The sequence below is a fragment of the Pinus tabuliformis genome, chromosome 1_2, assembly GCF_031772625.1.
Source record: "Pinus tabuliformis cultivar Carrire ecotype Pingquan chromosome 1_2, CPIR1, whole genome shotgun sequence".
NCBI classification, from domain to species: domain Eukaryota; kingdom Viridiplantae; phylum Streptophyta; class Pinopsida; order Pinales; family Pinaceae; genus Pinus; species Pinus tabuliformis.
This window is the reverse complement of record NC_142298.1, coordinates 661589455-661614627: the sequence shown is the minus strand read 5'-3', so window position 1 is coordinate 661614627 and position 25173 is coordinate 661589455. Positions and strand designations below refer to the sequence as shown.

The window sequence follows — 25173 nt, the reverse complement described above, 5'->3', positions numbered from 1 at the left end:
TCATGCTCATTATTTTATGGTACTGACATGCAAAAATAATTCAAAGAACAAATGAAGAAGATTTATTAAAAGAATTATATAATACTGATTCACCCCCCCCTCTCAGTATTATTTCCAACACCTAGTAGCTCTGATACCAAATCGATTTGATTTAGAATATTGCATTGCAATGTTAAGATCCTCCTTAAAATATGAAACAAATGCTTTCATTATGCTTAAGGATTCATGAATTTTTGCAAGTGAAATGAAGAGGTTTTAGGTTAATTTGTTGAGCAATTTATCATAAATAAGAAACTATATAGCAACATAAACATGTACATAACTTCATCAAAAACACATTACAATAAGCACATGATAAATGAGTTCACCCTTCTTGGGCTACATCTCCTTGGTCTAGCTTCCAATGGCTTGGGCCTCTCTATTATGCTCAAAAGTGTAAAAATATATGTTTGCAATGCTTAAATGCTTCTGAAACGTGCTCCCATCACTCCAGAGTATCCAAAAATGGCTATCTAGCCTCTTTTTTCATCCAATTCGGAGGAAAACTGAAGAAGTTATGACTTCCCCTTGTTTTCCCAATATTCGCTCCACAAATTGCCCCATTTCCGGCATGCTACTACAAATTATCTCAAAAAAGTGCTTACTGAGTGAAAAAAATTCTATGCGATAGGCTATAATCTATGAAACAATTGTTCCATCGCAAATCAAAATCGACGGAAAACTGATAGTCTAATGGTCGATGAACGAAGTGGGGCAATGTGTGATTTCGATATGGCAGACCCGACGAAAATATTAACCGAAAGCAATAAACGTTTCACATTCGTAATCCTTTAGCAAATCACAATCAATAGAGTATCGGAGGTCTTATATGTGTTGGTATTCTATGAAGTGGGATTACGATTATTGCATTGTAACCGGGGTACACTGAGGGCCAATTATCTGTAATAATTCCCTTCACCGATGTGCGATTGTGATCATCTCATTTTCCTTGTTAGGTCTGATTATTTAATGCCTTCCTACCTGCCCTATTGTGATGTGTGATGTGATTATCGCATCGCACCCTGGCTATTCTAGGGCCAATTCTTAACGTCAACCCACCTACAATATGTAATTAGAAAAATGTAGGGGCTAATGGTGGCTTGCCACATGGTGCCTCCTCATTTTCTAAAGGACCCTGCCACGTTATCCACTCTTACCATGTGTCCAAGTCAAATATGAAATTTGACTTGCTCTAACTTCTACATATGAGCTCGGATTCGAGTTTCGTTCATATCATTGGAATCAGGATGATGAGTTCTTCAATCTGAAGCTAAGTTTATAGAGATTCTAACACTTTAAGATTTGAGCCTAATTTTAAGAACCTAATCACAGATCCAGCTTACTTTCAATCTAAATAACTATTTCTCAAGATTTAAACCATTGAAACCCCATATGGTGTTGTTTTAAGTCATTCTTTTCTAATAATGTGACTTTCATACTACATATTTAAAAAAACGATGTGAACCTACAATGAAAATGGATGTTTCCATAAAATCACTAGAAAACATAATTTGAGGTGATGAAATGAGAAGAGAGGCTTATAATGGCAAAAGATGGTTTTCTATTCTAAGAATTTGCAATTCACCAAGGCCTTAGATTTCTTGTTATGTCACAATCAACCCAGAAAGTCTTCATTGGTGCAACCTTAACTGGCTAAGGAGGATTTAACTTCTAGTTAGGACCAAGCCATCAAGACCATTCAAGACCAACCTTTTGAAGAGTAAACATTTCAATAAGGATTGCATGTAAACCTTTCAATACCATTACATATAAGTTATGCTTGCTTTCCTAAATTCATATTGTCTTTGATCTAGGATACCATTATTAGATTTGGATGATGGACTCTTCTAGATATGGCATATGATGGGGGCTAATACTATCTTAGAAATTTGGAACAATGGATAATATTGGTGAAGTTACAAATAGAATTAAGTTCATCTTAATCTTAAAAGGGACTCACTAGAGTTTCTCAAATATCTTGAGCCATAGAAAGGTAGACCTAACTTACTCAACAAAATTGTTACTTTTTTCTTCCTGGTAAGGAGGCATGGTTGTTTACAACAAAATATTTCAAAAATCCCTCAACTACTTTAATTCCCATTCTTCTACTGATAGCGACAGTGAAAATTTCTTGATTTATGGAGAAAACATAGAACACAAATCTTTGGACTACTTATATGGATAGGGAGTACTTATAAGGATTTGATGGAGACCAAAACAACTGTAAATGTGAAGAGATTGAAGAATTCTAACAAGGTGACTAGGGATGAATTTCAGAGGCATAAGGAGATGGTGGGTAAGCTTTCACACTAGAATATAGTTTCTATGAGAGCTTATTTCCAAGTCAAGGAGAAGCTTCTTGTCTATTATCACTATCCCAATGGAAGCCTCTTTTATCTCATCCACATATGTGCATGATTCCTTCTAAATGTCTTCTCTTCAAGCTGTAAAAATAGAAGTAGAGAATTTTTATTTGTTACACATTTTCTTGTTTCTCAACCTGATAGACACTCATGTCTTCCATGGGGTTTGAACATTTCTCTCATATATTTGAACTCAAGACCTTTACTATTTCTTATAACCCATGTTAATAAGCTACAGTTGTGTTGAATATACAAGCTCAGCATTGAATAGACCATCCTAGAAATAGACTCTTGATAAAAGCAAGTACAGTCTCCCTCTATGCTCTAAGAACCCCTAGATCATAACAAACAAGTCATAATACACCACAAATTTACCAAATTATTTTTTCTTAGGAGCTAGGTTTTGGATCTCTTTGTTCTCTATCCCCTTAACCATTTGGTAATATTTATGACTCTCTTTGTAGGTTTCATTTCTTGAATGGTTCTCTACGGATTTCCTTATGGGCATCATTTGGGATTGCTTGTACATTTTCTTTTCTTTCCCCTTTGAAGTCTTCCAAATATATTCCCCTCCCATTCACTTAGTTTGGTTACTAGGGGTCACTAATGTCAAAAATCCAATTGCATATATAAATCATTTAATTAAATAATAAAATCTTGCAGTAAATAATTGTTTACATTGAAACCCCATATGGTGTTATCATAAGTCATTATTTTCTAATAATGTGACTTTCATACTACATATTTAAAAAAACATGATATGTTAGGTCCCTATAATACTAGTGATTCCCCCATTACTATTGTTATTTTTGTACCCCTGTTGTCCCCATATTGTTATTATTGTGCGCCAAAGAAGCCCACTATTGTTATTTTTGTGTCCTTATATTATTATTGCTATGTCAACTTTGATTATATTGTGACCCCTTAAACTCCTATATATAGAAAGGAGGTTCTTTCATTTGTATCATCGAAGAATTATTCATTTGTGTAATGTAAAAGAGGTTTCCCCCTCGAAGAAGTTAATTTTGAAGTCGTTGATCTATCTTTTCTTCTATTTTTTGAGCTGGTTACATAACATTTGGTATTAGAGCTTTGGATTCTAGGGTTTCACTGCTTCAAAGAGGACATCGTGGGAGATTTGGCATAACTCTTCCTTGGAGAATCCAATCTTGACCAGGCTTGAGGGGTTGGAAAGAGGACTCAGAGGGCTACCACAAGATGCAATTTTAGACCTTAGATATCCGAAATTAGAGAGATACAATAGATTCAATATCGATCTCCTACAAAGTGAAAAAAGGTGTGTAGTTTTTTTTTTAATTTTGCATAAGTTTGGTTTAAAGAATTAGTTTGAAGGAATTCAAAGGGAATAGTGAATCACTATTATTATTAATTAATGCCTCGAAGAAATAAAATGGAAACACCTAGTAAGAAACCTGAAATCTCTAGCATGACTCATGAAGAAGAGGAAGAAATGCAACATGATATATCAAAATTACAAGACCAAGTGCAACAAAATTCACTCTCACAAAAAGTAACAGAAGCTAAGATGGACAGTTTAAAGAAAGGCATGGAAGCTAAGATGGATGGTATAGAAGAAAAACTTAAAGGAAACATGGAAGATTTGAATACATGCATGGAAGCTAAGATGGATGGTATAGAACAAAAACTTAAAGGCAACATGGAAGATTTGATGGCATATTTGACCAATTTTCTACAAGAAATGCTTACTAATGGCAAAAGGGTAGTAAAGGAAACTCATGAGGAGAGCAAACAAAATTTTAAGCATGATTTCATAGACTCTAATAGTGGATTGAAGACCCACCATGTTCCAAAGATCGATATGAGGAAGTTTGATGGGAAGGATCCTGTAACATGGATACTATAGATGGAGCAATATTTCGATCTCCATAATGTGAAAAACACACAAAATATACACATTGCAACTTTATATTTGGAACCAAATCAATTTTTATGGTATCAATGGCTTTTCTCTCATAAAAAAAACTTTCACTTGGGAAATTTTTATGGAAGAAATGATAGCACATTATGACGATACAAAAAACAACACATTTTTTAGCCAATTGGTAAATCTAAAACAAAAGGGTTCAATGATGGAGCACATTGAGGACTTACAAAAATTGAATATAAGGGTAAAATATATTCTAGAGGAGCATAGGATTGATGTGTTCATAGGGACTTTAAAGGATAACATCCAACATGAGGTTCACCTTTGGGAACCTGATTCATTGGAGAAGGCATTCAGGTTGGCAAGAAAAATGGAATGAAAAATTATTGCAACAAGGAAACCTATCACTCACAACTATAAATATGGAAGTGTTGCTGCCCCTAGCCTTCCACAACCTGCAAGGTTGACACCACAACAATTGGAAGAAAAAGGAGAAAAAGTGATGCAGGAGCATTCAACCCAAGAGAAAATCATTGTAATTATGTAGACATAAGGGGTCATGTATTTTAAGGAAGTTGGATTCCTAAGTGATGAATTAATGTAATAGTTAGGCTTTTGAGTGCATAGAATAGGAATTAATTAGATAGTGTGAGATGTTTTGTAAATGCTCTCAAATAAATGAGAACATGAGTGGTTATTAATGACAAAAGAGTTAAAAGTCAATTAGGACTCTTAAAACAGTTCCTTGATTCGAGGAACTAAGGAGAGCTCTTAAGAATTAAATGGAGATTAGAAGTGGATATAGAGGATAGAGAGGATTTAGGAGCCAGTTCAATAGATTTAGGAATGGAACCAGAATTAGTTAAACATGGCTTTCTGATATAAATGTAAGCCTACGAGCAGAGTAGAGAAGGAGGCCATGATATTGAAGAATAGGGCTGTGAGAGACAGAGAAGTCTTGATTGTAATCAGTTGTTCATATTTATATATATAGAGGTTCATTCAGGAACTGTGTAAGTGTGTGAATGAATATCGAATGATTGAATTACATGTAAACTATGAATTCGTAGGTTCTGTGATAGGGTTGTAGGCAGAATTTAGTGGAATAGCGAAGGTCCAGAACCTTTTGAAGAAACCGAGGTACCATCACAACCACTAAAAACAACATAAAATCTAAGTAAACAAGTCCAACGGAGAAGTGAAGTATGGTTGTACAACATCCGTTGGATCATTAGGATCAACGGCTAGGATTAAGTTGCATCGGTGAAGCACTATCGCATCACATTGTTTTAGTGGAGAGGAATAGGGCCTATTGAACTGCTGAACTCTGATATTGTAACCAGATCTGAAATTTTATAAAGGTGGATTTATAATCCTATTGAGTTCAAGAACCTAATTGCATGAGAGCTATTAAGTGTTTTAGCATTGGGCCTTGAAAACCTCCGACTTGCGATATTGCGATGAAGAGATGTGTTGATAGCTGATAAGCAAAGATCAAAGGTGTTGGCGATTGGAGGTAAAAGGTATCATCGATCGGAGAAGGAGGAGATTAGAGTAGTTCAACAAAAGGCTTGGAAGGAATGGACCCGATGATATTTGTGAACATGGGCTTATAACTTTTGAAGTCCGGCTCAAGGGTTCGAAGCAGGTTTTCCTTTGTTTTCTGGTGTATTCCAGAAAATAATATAATCACATATCGGGGAAGCAGAAGGAGTATGTTATTTGCCGCAAAGAAGAGATACCCCAATTGCGATAAAGTTAACCTCGAAAAGTGTGCAGAGGCCGTAGAAAGGCGAAAGGTATGTCTGTGGGGTTTTTACTTTGTAAATGGTTTATAAAGGAAAAGAGCGCTAATAGAAGATTTGATACGATAATTATATATTAACCAAGGATAGAAAAGGGAAAGGTTATATATATGTGGGCTTAAAGGGTTGTATAAAGGTTACGAAGGGTTTTAACAATCCCGATAAGAGAGATTTGAGGAAAGCTTTAATAAAAGGGATAATGAAGGTTATGAGGAGGTAAATAGTTCCGATAGGAGGCTTAAGCGGGGTGACTGAGTTCTGATATAAAGGAACTGATGAATAGGGCCTTAACCATTGATGGTTGAAGATTTAACTCCTTTTAGAGTTAAATACATGGGACAAATGTGTGGATGCATTCTACATGCATACTGTGGGTGTAAGCGGGGTTAACCCTACATCATTTGGTATCAGAGCATAATTGTAATTAGAGTGGGGAAAGATTTCCTATGAAAAGGAGTTTGCACACAGAAGAAGGTAATGTGGATAAGTTAATTGATGAATGATAGAGGCTACAACAGAAAATTGTAGGGGAACTTTTGAAGTTCTTAGGAGATTGTAGCAGTTCCAGCAGAGGCTTGGAGTAGACAAGAATAGAGGATTCCTTGAAGAAAACCGAGAGCAAGATTTCTTAGTACAAGTTTTGAAGGAAAGAGGAATTGGAGACCAAATAGAGGACAATCCATTCAAGTGCAGAATAATGGGAGAACAAGATCATACATAGATTTTGGAGGTAAGATATTGTTTTTTGTTTCAAATTGAAATCGAAGATTGTGCTTGCGGAGGAAACATCTCAGCAAAGGACAGCAAGAGAAGCTATGAGATCAGAACCAGATGTGTTCTTGAAGACAAAGTAAGGAAAACACTCTAAAGGAGAAGTGGCAGTGAACCTGAAGAATCCAACAAGAGGTTGGACAGAGAGAGGACAATTGAAGTGTTCTCAATAGAGAGTAAAAGATTGCAAATTCCTAGAAGGAGCAAAGCTGTTGCTCAAGAGGAGGTTCCAGACAGAGGACCCATGCTTACCAAAAGACTGAGTGAGGAGAGCTTAGTGAGGTAGGATTGTAGTGAGGAGGACTAGTTGTTGCAGAGGCTTATTAAAAATGAGTGAGGAGCTTATGAAGGAAGAGGAGAAGAAGATGACTACTAGAAGTCATAGCAAAGGTTTAGAGAGAAGCCACAGTAGAAAATATGAGAAGAAGAATGCTAAAGAAAATGGCAAGAGACTGAGTCAAGAGGAGATTGACAAGGAGTTGGCTAAGATAATAAAAGAACTTGGTGTGTTAACAATGCAGCTAGAAGAAAACTAGAGACAAGGTTGGGTATTAAGGAAGAAGCCAGTGGAGTGGCATGAGATGTAGAGAAGGCTATAGCAAAAGCAAGTAAAGTGGCTAAGGGAAAAACTCAAGGAAGTTGAGTTGTAAATGGAAGAGTCCATTTTTGAACCAGAATAGGGAGAACATGAAGAGTTGATGTATAAGACCATTAGGCCTTGTGTTTTTGAACCTAATATTTTGGTGTGCTTGCAGGATGCATAGGAGAGGATAGACAGTCTTGTGAAGCTATCGAAAGCATGGAGGAGTATCTTACAGAAGATGAATACTCTGAAGTGAAGCTGAATAGATATCTTAAACTGAAGTATGAGGAGCAATGTATTTTAGGGGATAAAAGGTACTCAAGAGCAATAAAGTATGATGAAGAAGATTTCTCAAATGAGGAAAGTATTGAGTTGTTACAACAGAAATTACTCATTGACAAATTAATAATTGGAGCTCTTACAAGACAAGAACCATTCCTTGTTAAGGAAGGAGATGAAGTTGAGCTTGAGGATGTGAATCACGTAGAAAATTCCAAGCAGCAAGGAAATGTGATGACTGAAGAGTTGAGTAAGACCGACAGGTCTTATGATTTTAAAATTAATAATTTGTAGATGATTGCAGGTACATCACAGGAGAATGAACAAACTTTAGAGTTTGTCAGGGAGAAGGAACCAAATCTCAAATCTGTTCTGATCAAGACTGATATGGCAAGATCTTAGAACCAGAAGGAGACAAAAGAGTCACCTGGGAGTAGGCAGCAGAATGTTAGAACTGTCGTAGAGGAGGAGGATGGCAGTCTTATTCCAATCAATACTGAAGAAATGTTGTCCAAAAGAAATGATCAAATGAATGTCATTGGGAAGGACAAAAATTGTTTGAAGATGATATGGAGGTTCTTAAAAAAAAAGAGGGTAAGGACGAAAGGGAGGCAATAAGAATCAAACAATTTCAAAGAAGAGTTAACCAACAACATGCTAAGGAAGAATAATTTCACTATTGTGAACAAAAGCAGGGAGGAATCATTGAAATAGATGATGTGGAGGAGAGGCTAATTGACAGTCTTATGAATTCTTTTGAGAATTCAAATCAGCAGACTAATATGCTAATAGAGGAGGAGAAAACAGAGCAGCAAATTAAAGTGTTGCCAAAGGAAAATGAAGCATAGAAGCCTTATGTTTTTTATTTTAAGAAATGTTTTGTGAATGCAGGTTTAGTTGCAAATGTTGGAGGAAATTTAGCACAGTTGAGCAGCCAAATAAAAATGAAGGAAGAAGATTCTATTAAAGAATTTAATCCGTGGACCAGAAATGTTCAATTGCTAGAGATAATGCTGGAAAGTTAGAATTCAATGAAGAAATTAGATGTTGCAGAGGGAGATATCCTTAGAGATATTTAGGAAGTTTGGGTGGCAGCAATGTCTATAGTGGTACCGAGAGCAGTAACGACATCAATGTCTATAGCAATAACTAGGGCATAAAAAGTTTGAGCAAGAGCAAAAGTAGAAGAAAAAGTAAGAATCCGATAACTTCAAAGAGAAGAAAATAAACAGCAATTTGAAGAGTTAGTGGACAACGAAAACAACCTGAAGCAGAGAGAAAGAGGTAACAGTGAATGGAAGAATATGGACCAGCCCAAAGACATATTAGAGATGGATATTGAAGAGTTATTGTGGTTAATGATGAAGTAGTCCATATGGAGGAAAATAATAACAGCAGGAAGGATGATCAATCAGAACTTGAACCTGATTGACAAGGAAAGGAAGATGAAACAGAAGACAATAGACATGCAGCAACAACAAACAAGCAAAGAATTTGAACAATTACAGAACAAAGTATGGGATCCAGGAAGACAAAGATCATAAGACACATGATCAGGAGATCATGAATATTTTCTACTTTGGGAGTCTGATGCAGGAGCATTCAACCCAAGAGAAAATAATTGTAATTAAGTAGACATAGGGGGTCATGTATTTTAAGGAAGTTGGATTCCTAAGTGATGAATTAATCTAATATTTAGGCTTTTGAGTGCATAAAATAGGAATTAATTAGATAATTTGAGATGGTTTGTAATAAAGGAGAACATGAGTGGTTATTAATGACAAAAGACTTAAAAGTCAATTAGGACTCTTAAACAGTTCCCTGATTCGAGGAACTAAGGAGAGTTATTAGGATTAAATGGAGATTAGAAGTGGATATAGAGGATAGAGAGGATTTAGGAGTCAGTTCAATAGATTTAGGAATGGAACCATAATTACTTAAACAGAGCTTTCTGATATAAATGTAAGCCTATGGGCAGAGTAGAGAATGAGGCCACGATATTGAAGAACAGGCCTGTGAGAGACAGCGAAGTCTTGATTGTCATCAGTTGTTCATATTTATATACATACAGGTTCATTTGGGAACTTTGTAAGTGTGTGAATGAATATTGAATGATTGAATTAAATGTAAACTATGAATTCGCAGGTTCTGTGACAGGGTTGCAGGTAGAATTCAACAAAATAGCGAAGGTCCAGAACCTTTTGAAGAAACTTGGGAACCATCGCAACCACTGAAAACAACGTAAAATCTAAGTAAACAAATCGAACGGAGAAGTGAAGTATGGTTGCACAGCAGCCAATGGATATTTAAGATCAATGGCCAGGATTAAGTCACATCGGTGAAACATTATCGCATTGCATCGTTTCAGTGGAGAGGAATCGGGCCTATTGAACTACCGAACTCTGAGAGCCTGATCGCATCAAATATTTTAAGTGTTTTAGCATCGGGCCTTGAAAACCTCAGACTTGCAATATTGTGATGAAGAGATGTGCCGATAGCCAATAAGAAGAGATCAGAGGTGTCGACAATCGAAGGTAAAAGGTATCGATGATTGGAGAAGGCATAGATCGGAGTAGATCAACATAAGATTTGGAAGGAGTGGACCCGACGATATTTTTGAACGTGGGCTTATAAATTTTGAAGTCTAGCTCAAGGGTTCGAAGCAGGTTTTCCTTTGTTTTTCAGTGTATTCCAGAAAATGGTATAATTTCATATCGGGAAAGCAGAAGGAGTATGATGTGTGCCACGGAGAAGCGATACCCAGATTGCGATAAAGTTAACCTCAGAAAGTGTGCAGAGGCCATAGAAAGGCAAAAGGTATGTTTGCAGGGTTTTTCCTTTGTAAATGGGTTTTTCCTTTGTAAATGGTTTGTAAAGGAAAAGAGCGCCGATAGAAGCTTTTATATGATAATTATATATTAACCAAGGTTAGCAAAGGGAAAGGTTATATATATGCGGGCTTAAAGGGTTGTATAAAGGTTACGAAGGGTTTTAACAATCCCGATAAGAGAGATTTGAGGAAGGCTTTAATAAAAGGGATAATGAAGGTTATGAGGAGGTAAATAGTCCTGATAGGAGGTTTAAGCAGGGTGATTGAGTTTCGATATAAAGGAACTAATGAATAGGGCCTTAACCATTGATGGTTGAAGATTTAACTCCTTTGAGAGTTAAATACCTGGGACAAATGTGTGGATGCATTCTACATGCATACTATGGGTGTAAGTGGGGGTAAACCTGCATCAAAAAGGGCTTTGTTACAATTGTGATTGAAAATACACTAAAGGTGATAAGTGTGATGAGAAGGTATTATTTTACATACATTGTGAAGAGGAGGAAGAAAAGGAACAGGAAATGTCAAAAGAAGAGGATATACACTAGGAACAAACCCTAGACAAAGAAGAAATGAATCTGACCATATCTTGTAATGCATTGGCTGGTATTACCACTCCTCAAACTATCAAGATAGAAAGACATATCAAGCAGAAAAAGGTAATAGTGTTAATTGATTTGGGAAGTACCCATAATTTTATTCATTGTAAGATAGCCAAGGAATTGAATTGCTTCCTATATCCAGCACCAGAGTGTCAAGTGATGGTTGCAAGTGGAGGAATCATAAATTGCTCTAGAAAGTGCCATAATATGAAGCTATCCATGGGAGAATGTGTATTGAATAGCCCAATACTTTCCATCCCAATGGGTGGTGTTGATGTTGTACTAGGAGTCCAATGGCTACAATCCTTGGGTACAATAGCTTTTAATTTTCAAGAACTTTTCATGAAATTTTATTTGGAAGGAAAGGAAGTTGAATTAAGGGGCATCACAGGGAAACAGGGAAAGATAATAAGCTCTAATAGAATGAAAAGTCTTCTAAAGAAAGAACAATTAGGCATAATTGGACAATTATGTTCGCTAGGGGTTCCCACATCGAAATCATGTATTTCTCCAGATCTCCAAAAAGTCTTGGACAATAATTCCAAGGTATTTAAGAATCCCAAAGGCCTCCCACCTATTTGTGATCATGATCATGTTATTCATTTGATTCCAGAAAGTGTTCATCCAAACATCAGGCCTTATAGATATCACTATGCCCAAAAGAGTGAAATTTAATGCATGGTTGCAGAAATGCTAGAGGTTGGTATAATTCAAACTAGTCAAAGTTCTTTCTCTACTCCAGTAGTATTGGTGCACAAGAAGGATGGGTCATGGTGCATGTGCTTGGATTATATGGAGCTCAAAAAGCTCACTATTAAACATAAATTTCCCATTCCTGTCATTGATGAATTATTTGATGAATTGCATGGATTAATTTACTTCACCAAGTCGGATTTTCGTTCAGGATATCATCAAATCATAATTAAGACTGAAGACATTCAAAAAACAACATTTAGAATGCATGAGGGTCATTATGAATTTGTGTTCATGCCTTTTGTCCTTATCAATTCACCTTCTACATTTTAAGGTTTGATGAATTCCATTTTGAAACCCTTCCTTAGAAAATTTGAGTTAGTATTTTTTGATGATATACTAATCTACAACAAGTATTGGAAGGATCATGTTCAACATGTTGACAGGGTGCTCAAACTATTGGAGGAGAAACAATTATATGCAAAGAGCTCCAACTATTTCTTTGGAGTACAAGAGGTGGAATATCTAGGTCATATTGTATCTCATGAAGGTGTGAAGGTAGACCCTAGAAAAAAAAAATCCATTAAGGAATGGAAAATCCCCACATCCATAAAGCATCTGCGAAGATTTCTTGGGTTGACAGGGTATTATCGAAAGTTTGTTAAGAATTATGGGTGAATAGTAGCAGCTATAACAACATTATTCAAGAAACATGCATTTTCATGGACTCCAAAACCAACGAAGGCCTTTGAACATCTTAAAGAGTCAATGTGCCAAGCAGTAGTCTTAGCTACGCCAGACTTCACAAAAACCTTTATTGTGGAATGTGATGCCTTAGGAAATGGAATTGGTGATACTTTAATGCAAGAAGAAATACCCATTGCTTTTGAAAGTTGTCCAATCAAAGGAAAGTATTTACACAAAGCTCTTTATGAGAAGGAAATGTTGGCAATACTACATGCACTTAAGAAATGGTGACCCTACCTAATGGGAAGATACTTCAAGCTAAAAATAGATCATGATAGTCTTAAATACTTTTTAGAACAAGGATTGTCTTTAGAAAAGCAGCAAAAATGGGTTACAAAGATGTTGGGGTATGACTTTGAAATCATCTACAAAAAGGGGAAGAAAAATGTTGTGGCAAATGAACTCTCAAGAAAGGATGAGGATGTGGAAGCATTGTTTTGCACCATTTCTATTATCCAACCAAATTGGATAAATGAAGCAAGGGATGAATGGAAGAATGATGAAGAAGTGTGGGAACTCATTCAAAAGATACAACAGGATCCTAGTAAATCTGATACCTTTAGCTGGAAAAATGATTCATTATGGTACAAAGATTGCTTATACCTATGTATGAATTCCTAACTCAAACAAAATATTCTTATGGAATTGTACACCTCTCCCTTAGGAGGGAACTCAAGGTTTTTAAAAACTTACCAGAGGGTTAAGAAGGATTTTTTTTGGGATGGCCTTAAATTGGATATTCAAATGTTTGTGGCAGAATGTTTGGTTTTCCAACAAAATAAATTTGGAACAAGACCCCAGGTCTATTACAACCTTTATCCATTCCAAGCCAATGTTGGGAGGAGGTTTTAATGGATTTTATCACAGGCTTACCCAAGTCCAAAGGAAAGAGCATCATCATGGTGGCAGTTGACAGACTTACCAAGTATGCACACTTGTGCATTATTTAATCCATTTAAAGCCAATACAGTTTCTACTTCATTTATGGAAACAATTCAAAAGCTACATGGAAACCCAAAGATTATTGTAAAGTCACAGAGATCCCATTTTCACTGGAAATTTTTGGACATAATTATTTCTTGTCTTAGTACTTAGTTAGCTCATATCTCATCGTATCATCCTCAATCTAATGGGAAAACTAAGATAGTAAACAAATGTTTGGAAGGATATCTTCAATGCTTTGTATCTGATAAATAGATACAATGGGTCAAATGGTTGCCTCAAGTTGAATGGTGGTATAACATTTCCTTCCATACTGTAGCAAAAATGACCCCATTTATGGCACTTTATGGATATCATCCACCATCCATCACATCATATTTAAGAGAAAATTCTAAGGTTCAAGCAGTGGAAGATCACATTGAGCATCAACAACAAGTTCTCCAACTCTTAAACGATAACCTCACTTTCGCGCAGAATAGAATGAAACAACAGGCATATCAACATTGCAACGAAATAGTTTTTGATGTATGTGACTGGGTATTCCTACGGATACAACCATATAAAAAAATGTCCCTCAAGTAAGCTAAGAAGGATAATAAATTATCACCAAAGTATTATGGTTCGTACAAGGTGTTGCGGAATATTGGTACTATGGCATACAAATTGGAGCTTCCTGCAGCTTCCCAAGTGCACCCAATTTTCCATGTTTCATGCTTAAAGAAGGTTATAGGTGACAAACTTCTAGTTCAAACAATATTACCAAAACTTGATGAGGAAGGAAAATCATTTTCAAACCTGAAGTAGTGACAAAAACAAGAACTCAACAGCTACGAAATCGATCAATTTCGGAGTATCTCATTAAGTGGAAGAACTTACCCATTGAATATTCCACATGGGAGGGTGAGAATTTTATACAGAAGCATCCAAAACTACTCAAGCGTTGAGGACAACACTTTTTTGAAGGAGAGAAGCATGTTAGGTCCCTATAATACTAGTTATTCCCCCATTACTATTGTCATTGTAGCCCTTATTATTATTTTTGTACCCCTATTGTCCCCATATTGTTATTATTGTGCCCCATGGAAGCCCACTATTGTTATTGTTGTGCCCTTATATTATTATTGTTATGTCATCTTTCATTATATTGTGACCCCTTAGAATCCTATATATAGAAAGGAGGTTTTGTCATTTGTATCATCGAATAATTATTCATTTGTGTAATGTAAAGGATGTTTACCCCTCAAAGAGGCTGATTTTGAAGTCGTCAATCTATCTTTTCTTCTATTTTGTGAGCTGGTTACTTAACATGATATGAAACGAAAATGAATATGGATGTTTCTAGAAAATCACCACAAAACATAATTTGAGGTGATGTTCTGAGAGGAGGGGTTTATAATGGCCCAGTATGGTTGTCTATTCTATGAACCTTTAATTCTGTAAGAAAATGGACTACTTGTTATGTCACAATCAACCCATAAATTCTTCACTTGTGTAATCGTAACTTGATAAGGAGGATTAAACTTCTAGTTAGGAGCAAGCTAGTAAGGCCATTCAAGGCCAACCTTTTGAAGAGTAAACCTTTCAATAAGGATTGCATGTAAACCTTTTAATACCATTGCATACATGTTACTCTTGCTTGCATAAATTCAGATATGCTTTGATATTGGATACCATTATTAGATTTGGATGATGGACTCTTCCAGATATGGCATATCATGGGGGCTAATCCTATCTTATAAATCTAGAACAATGGCTAAGATTGGTGAGGTTACAAATAGAATTTATTTCTTCTTAAGATTAATAGGGCCTTGCTGGAGTTTATCAAATCCCTTGAGCCATAGAAAGGTTGAACAAAATTATTCAACAAAATTGTTACTTTTTTCATCCTCATAAGGAGGCATGGTTGTCTGCAACAAAATATTTCAAAAATCCCTCAAACATTTTAATTATCATTCTTATAATGATAGCAGGAGTGAAAATTGCTTGATTTATGGAGAGAACATAGAACATTGATCTTTGCACTATTTATAAGGCTAGGGACAACTTATAAGGTTCTGATGGAGAAAAAAATGATTGTAACTGTTAAGAGATTCAATAATTCTAACAAGATGACTAGGGATGAATTTGAGAGGCATGTGGATATGGTGGGTAACCTTTGACACTAGAATATAGGTTCTCTGCGAGCTTATTTGCAAGCCAAGGAGAATTTTTTTGTCTATTATCACTATCCCAATGGAAGCCTATTTTCTCAAATCCATGGTATATGCATGCTTACCTCTAAATTCCTTCGCTCCAAGTTGTAAAAATAGAAGTAGAGCATTTTTATTTGTTACACAGTTTTTGTTTCTTAGCCTGATAGTCACTCATGTCTTCCATTCGGTTTAAACATTTCTCTCATCTATTTGAACCCAAGATCTTTACTATTTCTTGTAACTCATGTTGAAAAGTTGCAATTGTGTTGAATATATAAGATCGACATTGAATAGACTATCCTATAAGTAGAATCTTGATAAAAATAAGTACAATGTCCCTATGTGCTCTGAGAACCCCTAGATCATAACAAACTCAAGGTCACAATACACATCACAGATTTACCAGATGATTTTTCCTTAGGAACTGGGTTTTTGACCTCTTTATTCTTCGTTCCCTTAACTATTTGGAAATATCTATGGCTCTCTTTGTAGGTTTCAATTAGATTTAAAGGGTTCTCTACGGATTTCTTCCTGGGCATCATTTGGGCTTGCTTGTTTATTTTCTTTTATTTTCCCTTTAAATTCTACCAAAGATATTATGGTCCCATTAACCTATTTTGGTTACTAGGGGACACTGATATAAAAACTCCAATTGCATATATAAAGAATTTAATTAAATAATAAAAACCTATAATGAAATTTAAAATTTTGGTTTTTAACTACTTAATTAAATAAATCTTAAAATCACCCCCCACACCTAGCTTACTTGCAGTCTAAATAATTATATCTCAGTATTTAAATCGTTGAAACCCCATATGGTGTTTTCAATAGTCATTCTTTTCTAATAATGTGACTTTCAGACTACATAATTAAAAAATTGATATGAAACTATAACGAATATGGATATTTCCAAAAAATCGCCAGAAAACATAACTTGAGGTGATGAACTGAGAAGAGAGGTTTATAATTTCCCAATATGATTTTTTATTCTAGTCATCTACAATTTTCCAAGGCAATGGATTTCTTGTTATGTCACAATCAACCCAGAAAATATTCATTGACAGAACCTTAATCAGCTAAGGAGGATTAAACTTGTAGTCAGGAGCAAGTTAGTAATGCCTTTCCAGACCAAACTTTCAATAAGTATTACACGTAAACCTTCCAATACTATTGCATACAAGTTATTCTCATTAATAAATAAAAAAATTATTTTAATGGGCACATGCTTTTCAAGTTTCAATCACATAGATAATAACCCTGTAAATCTTGCTATTATGTTCGAACATTGCATTCATTAATAGTCGTTATCTCGGAGCAACTCTAGACTGTAATGGACTACTTACTAGCCATATATATGTAGCCTAGAATGGGCAAGTTATCATTGGAGTGAATTAGGTGTTGTAGACATTCCACCTAAGGATATTGTCCAAAAGGGAAGGCTTAATCTTGGCATGATGCTACTTGTAGATTTTGAAGAACATGGTATTGTGAACGATGAGGCCTTAAAAAATACTTAAAAAAGAATTATTCCATGTCATGTCCCTATGCATAATGGATAAAGAGATAGAAGATTACCCTCAAATATATTGTCTAATTTTTTTCCAAAAGCATAAAGTGTATGAACAATTTATTGGATTAGTAAAGGTGATTTATGAACTCTCAATATAACTTGGGTACCTTGGATGTGAACTATAAACTTTCCATAGATTATTGACTATATTGGTTTACAGGTTGATGGTTTGGATGATACAATGGAAAACATGGGAATATATAGCTTTTTGTCACCATTGAAGGCTTACAGGTAAGTGATTTGCATGTAAATATGCTATTACTTATTTTTGAATTTATGTTTTCATGTTTTATGAGATATTTGTTTAAATATGAATTTCAATATCCAGGAATACAACGAAGGATTTGGAAATGTTGTTGCTTCCTATGGAAAAATATGGAACATAATCTCTTGGTTCCATGGGGAATGATACACCTTTAGCTGTGATGTCAAATATACCAAAAATAATATTTGAGTATTCAAGCATATGTTTGCTCAAGTAATAAACCCTCCTATTGTTCTAATTCATGAAGAAATTTTCATCTCAATGGAATGCATGATTGCTCCAGAAGGGGATCTCACAAAAACTAGTCAGAAGTAGCTCCATCAACTTTCTCTTAAAGGTCCTATTCTTTCCATTGAGGAAACAAAAGCAATATAAAAATGAATTACTGAGATTGGTGTACCAAAGTGCTTGATATCACATTTCCAAAAGAGCATGGCTCTAGAGGATTGGAGGAGAACTTGGATAGGATATGCTCGAAGACTTGCCTTGCAATTTGTGAAGGTTACAAATTACTAGTGCTATCAAATAGAGGTGGGTACTATAAATGCCTTTACTTCCTCAGCTTGTCTCTTATGGTTATTATAATAGCCAAAATATACTTTAATCATTGTTATTTGTATACAATATTTTCTCTTATATAGATAGTGGCTAAGTTTTCCTAACCCCAATAAGGATGAAAGTGTCACTAAACAAATCTTGACTTTTGCAACTACATCATCCAAGTAGGTCCTTGTTAGCTCTTTGTTAGTTGTTGGTGTTGCGCATCACCATCTTGTCTCAGGGTTAGAGAAAACTCAAATTGGGTTGGTTATAGAGTTAGGGGAGCCACGAAATGTGCATCATTTTTGCATGCTAGTAGGGTATGGAGAAGATGCTATATGCCCCTACATAGAAATTGAAGCTATATGGAGACTATAGTTGATGGAAAAATCCCACCAAAGAAGAATGGAAACTTACATACTAAAAAAGAGTTGGTTCAGAAATACATCAAAACAAGTAAATATGGCATGTTGAAGGTTTTAGGAAAGATGGGAATTTCTACTTTGGCATCTGACAAAGGTGCTCAAATTTTCAAGGCACTTGGACTTTCATCAAAATTTGTTCAAAGGTGCTTTAGGGAAAACCAAGTCGAGTGGAGGGGGAAACATTTGATATTCTTGCTCAAGATACACTCTATTTACATAATTTGGCATTTCCTAGTCATATTTTACCCAAAGGGAATGTTGATGCACATGCTTTTCCCAATCCTAGTGACCATCACTGGTGTAAATATAGTGAAGTGCATTTAAATGACCCACGGGCCATTGTAAATCTTTAAGAAGAAGCTCACCAAAATAGTGTTGTAGTGTATTAGAAATACTATAAAATAATTCAGGATTTAAACAAACACTGCAATTTGAGAGGGATGCTTAAATTTAAGTACCAGATAGGAATATTTCTTTGGGATTAGTGAGATTGTGAAGTGATTTTTCACAGTTGTTGTTTGTTATGGTTTATTTTCACCAGAGGCTCATACAAATTTGGCTATTGCAATCAATAAAATTGGAGGAAAATATAATATAGGTCTCCATATTCATCTATCTTTTGGAACAACATTAGGATAAGAAAAAAAATTCCAACAACTAATAATAATTAGTAATCCTTCATGTGTTCTTACTTATGAAAACAAGACACTGAAAGATACCTTAGACTGATCTCTTTCATGCACCATCAGTATTAATATTTATTTCTGCCTTGTTTTTAAGTGCCTCAAGTGAAGGACGAGAGAATCCATTGTGGTTAGGACAACTCCCTGATGGATCGGTGAATCCTAAAGGAAGTGAAATCAAACAAGATGGAAGTGGAATAATGCAGATGAAATTCAGATTAAGATGGCTCAACTATGGAATTTTATTTTAAAGGAGTCTACATAAGGTCATTTATTAATGATATTGGTGGCAGTTTGGGAGAGCACTTCTCCTATGATAGCATCACGATTTGCACTTATTTCCAAGACACGTTGTTGGGCTTATTATTTTTTGTTCATGGTATACTTTTAGGTATGCATGTGAAGGCTCCTTCCTGCATTACAATGGATATTTTCTATTAACATTTATTTTAAATGTTCCTCTACAAGGTGAAAATATTTGCGAGGGTGGTGAACTTGATGGCCATAAAGTCATTGGTGATATTGCAGTTACAAGAAATTCAATATCAATGTGGGGTTTATTAGCCCTCCACATCATGATATTTATTCTATTGAATATCTTGCACAAATTATTTATGATATTAAGGTAATTATAGAGATTAGACTTGAAGAATTTTGGTTTTGATTTTTAAAGAACTTATACACATCGTTTTCTTATGTGTTATTTTATTTTTATTCAATTCTTACAATGGTCTAAGAATTTAGCATGCCTTGGGATATCCTAAAAGGATATGGGTTGGGCATTCCAATTGAAGATTAGAAGGATTTGTTCCTGAAATTTATATGTAGTTCTATCAACTAATCTGTGCAAAATGAATTTCATAATTTATGCTTAAATCACTAGTAAGGCCATTTTTTTTCCGACATGAAATGCATAGGCACAACTTTTATCTAAATGGTATGGAATTTGGAGGTTTCTTTGAGTATTATCTTTCTTCCCAATCCCACTTTTCTTGAACCACACACAATTTCCAATGTTTGTTAGCCTGAACAATGAAATGTACATCTCCTAAAAGGGTTGTCAACCAAATTTCATCAAAAAGATCTGCCTTATTTTCAAAAAAATGCTAGGGACCTTTACATGTTCTAAGGTTTCATTTTCAAAATATGAAGTTTTCAGTTATAGAAGGTGAGAAAGACATATCTAACTATTTTGATGGATTTTTCTGTAGAATCCTAATCCAGAAGCTAGAGTCAGCATAACACTAGTCTCTGAAGCTAGAGATGGAGTGATAGAAAGTGGTGTATTAAAGCCCCATTCAAACCATGTATTTATTTAGGACGTGATGGTGGTGTCGGAGCATCTTGCTAGACAAGAATAAAAGATGTTGGGCTACCATGGGAACTTGCACTAGTGGAGTCTCATCAGACATTGGTGCCTAATGACTTGTATGGTCGTATAGTTATACAAATAGATGGTCAACTAAAAACATGAAGATATGTTGTCGCAACTACTCTCCTTGGTGTAGAAGAGTTTCATTTAGTACATCACCCCTTATTAGTTTGGGTTGCATCATGATGCACAAACGTCATAAAAGCACATGTCTAGTTGGTATTACTACTCAGGACCCTATTTTAAGGGAAAATTTGTAGGAGAACTAGAACATGTCATTAATTTCTTCTTCATGCTTGCCAAAGAGGTTTGTGAACGTATGTTTGATATGGGTTTCAAAATAGTAAAGGAGATGTTGGGTAGTGAAAATATGCTAGATATGGATAAAGATGTTATAGACAGTAATGAGAAGCTTGAAAATATTGATATTTGTTTTCTACTTTGGCCTGCAACAAAGATTCACCTATAAGTTGCTCAATATTGTGTTCAAGCTCAAGATTATGGTTTGGATATGGCCTTGGACCAAGAGCTGATCAAGGTTTCAAAGGAAACTCTAGAGAAAGGTATACTTTCTTACATGGAGATGTCCATAATAAATTTCAATAGATATTTTGGTACGATGGTTAGCCATGACATTACAAAAATTTATAAAATATGATGGGTTTTCCCACAAACACGATTCGTGTAAAATAAGAGGCAATGTAGGTTAGAGCCTTGGGGCATTGCTTTGTTCATGTGTTACCCTAGAGTTGAAAGGGGACATAAATGATTATGTTTGTAAGGGTTTATTAGGAGGAAAGATCATGGTTTACCCTCATAGAAGAATCTAGTTTGGTCCTAAAGAAGACATTGTCATTGGGAATGTTTCTCTATATGGGGAAACAAGTTGAGAAGTGTACTTCAATGGTATGGAAGCATAGAGTTTTTTTGTGAGGAATAAAGGTGCAAAAGAAGTGTTTGAAGGAGTAGGATATCATGGATGTGAATACATGGTTGGTGGAATTGTGGTCATTTTTGGAGACACTACGAGGAATTTTGTAGCTAGAATGAGTGGAGGTATTTCCTATACTCTTAATGTTGATGGAAAATTTGATTCAAGATGCAATATCGAGTTGGTAGAACTTAGAAATTTTGAAGAGGAAGATGATGTCATGACACTGAAGATGATGATATAAAAACACTGGCGTCACTCTAACAGTTAGTTGGCAAGAAAAGTCCTTGTTGAATTTGAAGATTTCCTCCCAAAGTTTGTGAAAGTATTCCCACGATACTATAAAAGAGTGTTGCAAGAAATGAAGGCTAGGAATACTGTGAAGGAAGTAGGGTAGGCTGACTTGATGAAGAAATATGCCTTGGAGGAGTTGAAGAGGATGGAAAAAGTTTCTTCAAATCAACATAAAAAAAATGACAAGGCTTACAAGGTACATTTTCATGTAGTTCAACTCATTTTTTGTTTATTTTTAATTCGAATTGTATACAATGTATATCATCATCAAATATAACTCCATCGTATAAAATCCTTGACTCTTTTAAATAATTTGACATCATCATCAAATATTAATTTGGATAAATGTTGAGTGTGATGGCTTGGTCATGTGGTTAACATTTTGATCTATTTTTCAACAAAGTGAAGAGAAAGTGGTGGCACAAAGACATACAAAAATAGATAATGTAGTTAAGCACCATGGTTTTCTGATGTATGAATGTGAGAGTCTTGCATATAGAGATGTTGCAGCATGGGTGAATGATTGGAAATAAGTGGTTGAGGAAAAAACTCCAAGGACACTACTGAAGACAGAATCAACTAGGTGTATTAATTGTGGAACCCCCTTTTTTCATCAAGTTATAGTCCATACATCATTTGTTTTCCCCTAATTATTTATTAAAATAGAAAGTGAAACATAATGTAGTTATACAATTCAAACTTCCTATGTTATAATTTATATTCATTGTCTGAGTGTTTGACCTTTTGTATATTATAAAGCTTCTTAATTACATTCCATCTCCATGTATATTTTTTGTTTTGCTACATTGTAAACTTGTTTATATTTTGAACATGTGAAACTTTTTCCTCCATGCAGGATAACAATGGATGTAATCTTGGGAAAAAAATACCTGAGTGGAATGAATTAGCGCACTAAGGGAATTGGTGAGAACCATTGGACTAGCTGTTGGAAAAAAATAATTTTCTGGAATTCACTGGACGTGTATGCCCTGTCCCTTGTGAAGGCGTGTGTGTACTAGGAATAATTGAAAATCTAGTATCTATTAAAAGTATTAAATGTGCCATCGTTGATAAATATTTTGAAGAAGGTTGGATGGTTCCACGTCCATCTGAGAAGAGGATAGGGTATGTGTTCTTCCTTTATAATTCTTAATGCTATTCTTATGATGCTTATCATTTTCAAAATAATATGTTTGTTTTCTATGATGTGGTTAACTAGATATTCATATGGATGGTCCATTGGGTGTACAAGGAAAGTTGCAATAGTGCGTAGTGGGACAACTAGTTTGGGTGTTGTTGATCAACTTAATATAGCTCATGGGAACTCTGTCACTGTTTGCAAATGTGTTGATCGAATTGGAGGTTTGATGATGTATGGAATTCCTAATATGAAAAAAAACAAACTTGATGCTATCCAGCGACATGTTGATGTGATGGTAGAGGAAGGTGCTAATTTTGTTATAAATGAAAACGTTAGATTTGAATATCTTTCTCTATGGAGAACCTTCGCGCTGAAAATGATGCTCTTCTTTTGGCATGTTGTGCAACAAAACCAAGGTACACTTTCTATATTTGATTTCAATTTAGATTTTTCCCATAGGAGTCAAGGCCCATGTTGTATAGTGTAAATTTAGTTTATATATATATATATATATATATATATATATATATATATATATTTCAAGGATCTTCATGTGCCTGGTCGTGAATTAATGGGAATACATTTTGCTATGGAGTTCCTTCATTCAAATATCAAGAGTTTATTGGACAGTGGATTGCATGATGGAGAGTTTGTTTCTGTGAAAGGGAAAAGGGTTGTTGTTACTGGAGGAGGAGACATTGGAACTGATTGTATAGCAATAACCATAAGACATTGATGTAGCGATGTTGTGAATTTGGAGCTCCTTCCACAACCCCCTAATTCTCATGCTCCTGGGAATCTTTGGCCTTAGGTTTGTCTTTGTTCATCTTCATCTAAATAAAAATTAGTTATCTATTATTTTGTAGCATGTTGTATGCTAGTACAATTCCATAATTATGGGCCTTTGTTCACTTTTTGGTAGTGGCCTAAGGTTTTCTGAGTAGATTATGGCCACTAGGAAGCTATTACCAAGTTCGGTAAAGATCCCAGGTCATATGAAGTGTTCACAATTTTTTTTATTGATGATGATAATGGAAATGTGAAAGGGATTGAATTGATCAAGGTAAAATGGGAAAAATATGAGAGTGGAAAGTTCTAGTTGAAAGAGATGGAGGGCACAAAGGAGATTATAGAAGCATAACTTTTTTTCTTAGCAATGGGATTTCTTGGACTAGAACAGGTAAGCTATATTATTCTAAGCATCAAAGATGATGCTAAGGTGATATAAACTTTAATTTTTTATTGATCAGCATAATCTAATGATTCAAGTCGAATCTGAATTTAGTTGACAACATTCATTGTTCGACTATGTTTTTTTCTTTTGAAAATTGAGTAATTTAGTGATATTGCAGCCTTCCCAATCCATAACATTGAATACACATATTTTCAAAATTTATAGTATGTGTCTAAAATATATTGGACATACACACCATATTTTCTAGAATTCCTCCATTTACCTCCTCACTCTAATTTTAGTTTTTTATTTGGTTTAATAAATTATTGTAGAGAAGCTTGATATGGAAAGGGATAACAGGTCAAATTTCAAAGCCAACTTTGGTAATTTTGTAGTGACTCTTGATGGTGTTTTTGTTACTAGTGACTATAGACATGGAAAATCACTTGTTATTTGGGCCATTGTTTAACAAAGACTAGAAACTACCATGATAAATAAATTTGTGATGAAGGAAGACCAGTTGATTACAAGTTTTGAAGATAGAGTGGAGTGCAATGATAAACGCCCAATGTTCACTTTCAAAACATAATTTCCCCCTGGGAAACCTTTTGTAAAAATTCATAATCCCAGAGATAATGACAACAACATGCTTAATAGGCCATTCACATGCCTTGTTATTGAAGTTGTGAAAGGAATCAAAGGTCAAATGCTTTTCTTCAAGTGTCTCACATTGATATTCATTAATACTAAGAAGGAGGGTCTTTTGGAAGCATCAATTACCTGTTTCAAGTACTTTGTGATTGAAAAGGGGTCTATACGATACATTTCAGTCCCAGTGGACATTTCATACTTTAAATCTATATCCCATTTTCTTCCTATGTATAGTGGCTATGATGTTACTATGAATTCGTCTTCAGCAAACAAATTTGAAAATTATTGCAATTACATATTTGATGATCCTTTCTTGATTTCAGCAATGTTGTTGTGACGGGTGATAGGAAGACCTTATCAAACTTGGAAATGGTT

The 25173-nt window shown here is 35.0% G+C and overlaps 1 pseudogene; it reads left to right on the top strand.

Moving 5' to 3' along the window:
- Positions 1 to 7683: 7683 nt before the first annotated feature.
- LOC149207425 (glutamate synthase 1 [NADH], chloroplastic-like) lies at positions 7684 to 24736 on the top strand (annotated as a pseudogene).
- Positions 24737 to 25173: the final 437 nt, after the last annotated feature.